Source organism: Oratosquilla oratoria, chromosome 2 (assembly GCF_046742065.1).
Source record: "Oratosquilla oratoria isolate Oo_2021 chromosome 2, ASM4674206v1, whole genome shotgun sequence".
Classification (NCBI taxonomy): domain Eukaryota; kingdom Metazoa; phylum Arthropoda; class Malacostraca; order Stomatopoda; family Squillidae; genus Oratosquilla; species Oratosquilla oratoria.
In genome coordinates, this window is record NC_134778.1 from 73,150,288 (window position 1) to 73,157,150 (window position 6,863).

General features: G+C 37.6%; 1 protein-coding gene across 6 annotated transcripts in view; it reads right to left on the minus strand.

Annotated features, from left to right (window-relative positions):
- Positions 1 to 904: 904 nt before the first annotated feature.
- LOC143039923 (uncharacterized) overlaps positions 905 to 6,863 on the minus strand; it is a 17,870-nt gene continuing 11,911 nt past the window's right edge. For all 6 annotated transcript variants that reach the window (XM_076210360.1, XM_076210331.1, XM_076210349.1 and 3 more), the window contains one exon: positions 905 to 3,268. The gene's annotated coding sequence lies outside the window, so the exon portion shown is untranslated. The remainder of the gene's footprint in view (positions 3,269 to 6,863) is intronic.

A 6,863-nucleotide genomic window follows, 5' to 3' on the forward strand; every position in this document is an offset into this window, starting at 1 on the left:
CTAACTGAGCATTTTGACACTGTATGTGACTAGTGAAAAACAGTTACTATTGAAGGAAGTTGAGTACATGATATATGAAACCACATGAGTTTGTTTCGATGTCTTTCTATTTGGTCTTTGCTTGTTGGTGCATCCACATTAAAAAAAAAACATTAAACAAAGACTATGGGAAAACGAGAGAAAGGTAAAAAAAAATCCTGAGTAAGGTCTTGATTCTTTTAACAATAATGTAAATTAGTTTAAATAACCCCTTATAGGTTATGATGAATTGTTAAATAGATTTATACGTCCAGATCATTTTCATCGGTGTATGATTTAATTAAACCCCATATATTGATTAGTTCTGTTGTATCTGTTGTTTACAAATTATTCAAGGAGGCTGTTAAATTTTAAATCATTTGATTAGTACAATATCTCATCGTAATATAGGAAACAAGGGAAAACTTACCCATACTATGTCCATGTACATATTTACAGATGTACACCAACATTCGGACACGCACACAGGTACATGTGTACTTTTCTTTCTGGTGAGAAGAATATATACATATCATTAGATCGCCAAAGCCCACGGCAACACGCTGGTTTCTTCGTCCCTAGTGACAGGATATCTAACACGAACCTGTTTGCATATTGATACGTTCCTATCTCTACTGAAAGATCTCCAACTCCTTTTCCCATTTTCACAGTTAATTCCCTTTCCTTCTCGTGCCTCCTCAGCCGTGACATACACAGAGTTCTTAAAATGAACTTACAATTACCCTTTCATTTTCTAGAAGTCCGCTCTTCCCTACGCACAAGAAGATCCGAAATCGGCCCTGTACAAACACACTACAGAACACCAACACATGATTGATTGAGAAGGAGTGACAACTCTACACAAAGAAAATAAAAAAAATCCACTTTCATTTGCGTCTCTGCCCTATGTTCTGAAGTTTTTACTTTAGTGCTACGTTTGAGGCTTTCTTGCTACGCTTTTTTGCTACATTTTTTGTTCACAGCCATGTAACTTATCTTATTTGTATTTGTGTAGTGTACTTTGATTGTAATTTAGTCATTCTTGAGACTTCATTGCGGACATTTGGTCCACTTCTATTTACATCTCTGTTCTATGGTCTGTTGTTTTTTTTTACGGTAGTGTCACGTATTGTTACTTTTGCTTATCTTGTTTTATATTCACAGTCATGTAACTTTTTATCTGTATTTTATTCTAATTGGTACCAATATTTCATTTCTATTGTAATGTATTTATTATTGTAATGAGGTATGCTTTGTACATGTGATTGATAGGGTGAACCTTTCCCAGGTTTACCATTAAATCGGCGATTTATTAGTTCACAATCTTGTAACCATTATACCCCTGAAGACGATTCCTGGACGGGAATTGAAACGTCGGGCAAATAAACCCTTCGATTGAATCTGGTTTTTACAGTTTTCCAATATGGATCCCAAATTCCAAATCTTCTCTTACATATATTCTGTACACATACTCTGTACATATACATATTCTGTATATATACATGTACATGTAATATTGAATACGACGGAAATCTCGGTGTTGGTGAATTTTTTCTAAAAACCTTCAATACTTTTAAAAGGGCATTTATAATATTTACTTAAGGAATACAATTTTTTTCCGAAAGTGTGGGGCATAGAGGCGAATAAAGTCTATTCTACGGTTCACTAGCAAGACATTTCGTAACTTGTTACACTTTCAAATGACTACAAAGTTTTTACAAGGTTTACAAACACAAAAAAACAAACACTGGGGGGAAGGGTCAATGCAATACTAATAAACAACTGAATAAGTGGCGCTGCTTGGGGTGCCTTAACGGACGAGTGACGAGATGTCTATACTGAAAGGGTGGGTCAGATCACCACTCTGGATGTTGACTAAAGGTGATAAATATTTGATATAAAGGGTTTCCAATAGGGAAAGACGATGGGCATCGTCACCCCGGTCCAGAATTATGGTGCCTTTGACTATATGTTCTCTCGTAAGGGGAATTCCATGGTCGTATAAGTAACGGTTCTTGATGAATCCTGCTTGTAGGTGGAAAGTAAGACGTCTGAAGTGGCGAGTAGTCGTCATTCCTACATAAGAATTACGAGTTCCACAGTCCTCGTGTTGACATGTATGAATGTAGATGAAGTTTCTCCTCTGGAGGGGCTCAGGGGGAGGGAGGGAGGGAGTTATTTCTTAATAAAAGGTTGGAACACTTCTTGGACTGGTAAAAGATAATAAGATTAAAAGATCAATCTTCGGGTATTGGTTTTGCGTTGCGGCGGACGATATTCTTCATAACTGTCTTCACTTTTACATGCTGATGTCATGTAGATATATGGACAACATCTTCGTTAGATTCAATAACGCTGATGAATTAGAAGACCTCCTCCAGAGGCTAATGGAAGAATCAGGCCTAATTTTCACCACCGAAAATAGCATCAACGGCTCCCTTCTCTTTCTAGATGTACAAGTCTCCCACTCCGACTCTGGATACAAAACTAGTGTCTATGTGAAATCTACCAAAATGGGCGGTGTCTAAATGGACAGAATGCCCCAGCCTCGTAATACTGGACATCTGTTCACCATGAACTTGAACGGACCTCCCAAGTTCTTATGAACAACCGTTTCCCTAATTACACTGGTGAGAGATCTATCAAGGATGAAGTCGACCGTTGATACTTTGGAAACCAACGCCCCAAACTAGACACCCATAAAACTGTTTTACAAAAGCCAAACGACATGTTTGATTTTTGTAAAAAAAAAAAAAAAAAATCTAATAAGATAAGAGTTGCGAAACGCTCTGCTAATAAATCATAGAATCAAACTATTCGTCTCCATGTCCACACTTTCGGAGAATTTTCTGTGTAATACGGATGAGAAACGCCTGTTTTAGAAGAATTGAAGGTCTTCAGAAAAAAATCAAGAACGCTAAGATTTCCGACGCATTTAATACTGCATACATTAGAGAATAATCCCTGCCAAAATACACAAATATACATATACATATGCATATACACATATACATGTACATAATAAGGGAAAATGTCTTTTCTATGTACACATACATGTTTATGCATTTATGTACAAGTATGTATGAATATATTTGTACATGTTAACACAATTTGATATACGTGTGAGAGAAAGAGCTAATTCCTTGCTATCCTTCAAAAGGAAAAGTTCCTCCTTTACTACTGTCGATATCCGTACTTACTGAAATTCTTGGAAACACGGCAACATGCCATCACCTCTCTACTCAGATTCCTGTTAAGAGAAATGAAAACTTTAATGTGGAAAAAAGAGCTCTGCAATGATGGAGGATTCAAAATAACTTTAATGAGGGAAAAAAACCTAGCCCTGTTCAGGAAATGAGCATTCTGGTGCATGGGGGAGAGGAATGGAGAAGAAATGTAGGACTAGACGAAGAGTGTGGGAAGAAGAAAATGAAGGAGATAGTATTGGATTTTATAAGGGAAGGGTTTCCCTAACGAGAGGGGAATAAAGGGAGGAAAGTGTCCTAATGTTTATATTTTCACTTAAAGTGAGACGACAAAAATGACCACAACGGTACCCTCTCGGTTTCAGATCCAGTGACGAGTGAAAAGATGAACTCGGAAGCTGAAGATTCCTTTGTCCGTTACCCTAAATTGGTTGAACGCTTTCGCGCCTACAGAGGATCCCTCAGTTTTATAAAATCGACCGGCGGTAGCCATCATAAATATAAGTCTATAAGTATTAGAAGGCTTATGAATATAGATTTAACAATTTGATTCAATGCTTTCTTCTTAAACAAGATGTTTGGATAATATTTGATTCAATATTATTGTTTCAGTGTGTTCGGAAGAACCCTCATACTGCAGCGCTCTCAGGCTGTAGTGGTCATAGAATAAACTAGAGCTCTGATGCATCGATGTATTAAGATCACAGCTGTAACACGCAGATAACTCGGAGACAATCTTCAAGGTAAGGGTTTTTTTTTAAACTTCTCGACAATCGATGCGACTTATCAAGATAGCTGCACCCTTTCCCTACCAATGGAGTGTCAGAAAAATGGACGATAGAGCCTGGAGGTACCCTGAAAGGGTAGTTGCCATGTTGCACAGGATCAGTAATAAAAAACCGGGGATGACATACTTGCTAGATTTCAAAAGCACCACACCTCTAAATGATATGAACCACCAAACACCAAGAATTGCGGGCGTCGACAATCTGGGAAACGTGCGATAAGATAAGATAGATTGGGACATGTACGTTCATGCACAAGATGACTAAGATAAGAATGCGTGTGGTTTTGTTTATTTCATCTATACTACTGCGATAAGAAAATAAGAAATTACACCGAAACTTGATGCTCTCACAGAAATGGTAAAGGAAGGACCAAGCCTACACTCAAAGTCGACATGACGTCATGTCGACTCTGCGAGATCTAAATGCAGTAAACAAAAATGTGTTCTATCGATCTTAGATCACAGATATAACCAATCAATTACATGTATAATGAAAAAATAATAAATGATAATTTCCTTACGTTCATATTCTTGGTCACAAATTGGTCTTCATATTCTGTCACAAACATTAGTTTGATAATAGCTCTTCTGCTATTGAGGATAACATCGCAACAGAGGAGTCTTGGAGATGGTAAAGAGGAGAGTTAAAGAAAACAAGAGGAAGTATCCAGAAGTTGGAAATAATCGGTTTTCTTTTTTTTTAATTAAGATTAGTCTGCAGTTTTAAAGACTGATGTGTGGCTGGTGCGAATAGGTATCACAAAGTCATTATAATATTGGAGAATAAAAGTCATTCAATCAGTCATCCATACTAAACACATATTCCTCTGCTACCGGGGGTGGTCCTTGGGAGACAGACTTTATAGACCTTATGTTACAAAGATATACGGTCGACAATTGTCTCTACGTCTCATACTCTTGGAGGTACAAAATCTATGCGAAGTCGTCGATTCATAAAGTATTGCGCAAATAGTACCGACATCCAGAATGTACACCAGCTAATTCTCATAAGCATTAGGTCGTCATTCTGTATGTACTGTATTTACTATCATCTCCTTCGCTTCAGAAAGGTTGGGCCACGGAAATGAATGAAATAATTTGGTCGAATCCTAAACGCAAGAATTAATACGATCTGGTATGCACGGGGTATCGATACCATGAGGGTGCAAGGGAGATGTATAAAATAACCTGACGGCAACTACAGTAAAAGAGAAAGTACCAACCGGTAAGGTAGGGGTTAGGCAGTACTAAATTAGAACAAAAAGAGACAAGATCCTGTACAGTATCACGACTGTAAAAGAATCCTTGGTACTTTAAGTACAAATGAATAGGTGAATGAACATATATATAAATAAATAGAGAAATAAATGAATGAACGCATACGCAAATAAATGAATAAATAAAATAGACTTTTGTTGTTGGTGAGAGAATAAAGAAATCCACTTGTATCCATAACCGGGACTATTATACGCTCGTGTTCCTCACATACTTTGCTGGTCCATGACAAGCACTGATCTAGATGACAAGTAAGCGTGGCTGACCCACTTATGGTTATACCGTGTATACAGCGGCAATCTGTTTGTTAGCTTTATATATATGTATATATATATATATATATATATATATATATATATATATGTATATGTATATATATGTACAACACTGGGTCCCAGTCACTAGAGATACATTTTTATCAACCACAATGCACTTTAATTCTAAGTCATCAACATCGAAAGAACCGTGGAGGCACATGCAGAAATTGAAACGTGGTACGCCCGAGGACTCGAACCTACGGTGGCAAGCACGTGACCAGTGCTGTAGTGACTTAGACCAATACACCATCAAGAGAGATGCTGAAGGCTTAGAATTAAAGTGCATTCTGGTTGAGATATATATATATTATATATATATATATATATATACTATACATATACATACATATATATACATATATATTTATATAAATATACATATATATACCAAGGCTTTTTCCCCCTTACAAGGGAGGTAGCCAAAAAGGAAAAGGCATAAAATCATTCCCACCCATTCCATCCCTGAACACACTCCACGTCCCTCCACCCTCCCTCTCATCTTAGCACTTCCTGGATATGTGTGTGTGTGTGTGTGTGTGTGTGTGTGTGTGTGTGTGTGTGTGTGTGTGTGTGTGTGTGTGTGTGTGTGTGTGTGTGTGCGTATGTATGTGCATGTGTGTGTATGTCTGTGTATTCACCATGGTCTTTCGATCAGGTGTTGGACTCATGATCGACAACTATTTCCTCCCGAAAGAGAGCTCAGAGCTCGTGTGACCGATCTATGGATAATGATGTGACCTTGCACGCACACACACGCACCCCAACTTCCCGCCCACGAGAGTTGGAGTAACGACTCGAAGCGCAACGATACTTAAATTATTTCAGCCTTGGGCAGGATTCGAACACCCGGACCGCCCTAGTGACAGTCACAGACTCTACCAACCGCGCCGCCGAGTCATATGTGTGTGTGTGTGTGTGTGTGTGTGTGTGTGTGTGTGTGTGTGTGTGTGTGTGTGTGTGTGTGTGTGTGTGTGTGTGTGTGTGTGTTTATATGTATGTATGTGTGTATTTCTATGCCTTAGTCTGCAGTTCGCAAACTAGAGGATATCTACAAGATCATAAGTACAGAAGTTACTGTATTTTTCAAAAAACAGGTTTACAGGAAAACCTGCCACCTAATCACACACACACACACACACACATATATATATATAATATGTGTGTGTGTGTATATGTATGTATATATTATATATATATGTAAATATATATATATATTTATATATACATACATATATATATATATTACTGTTGAATGCTAAA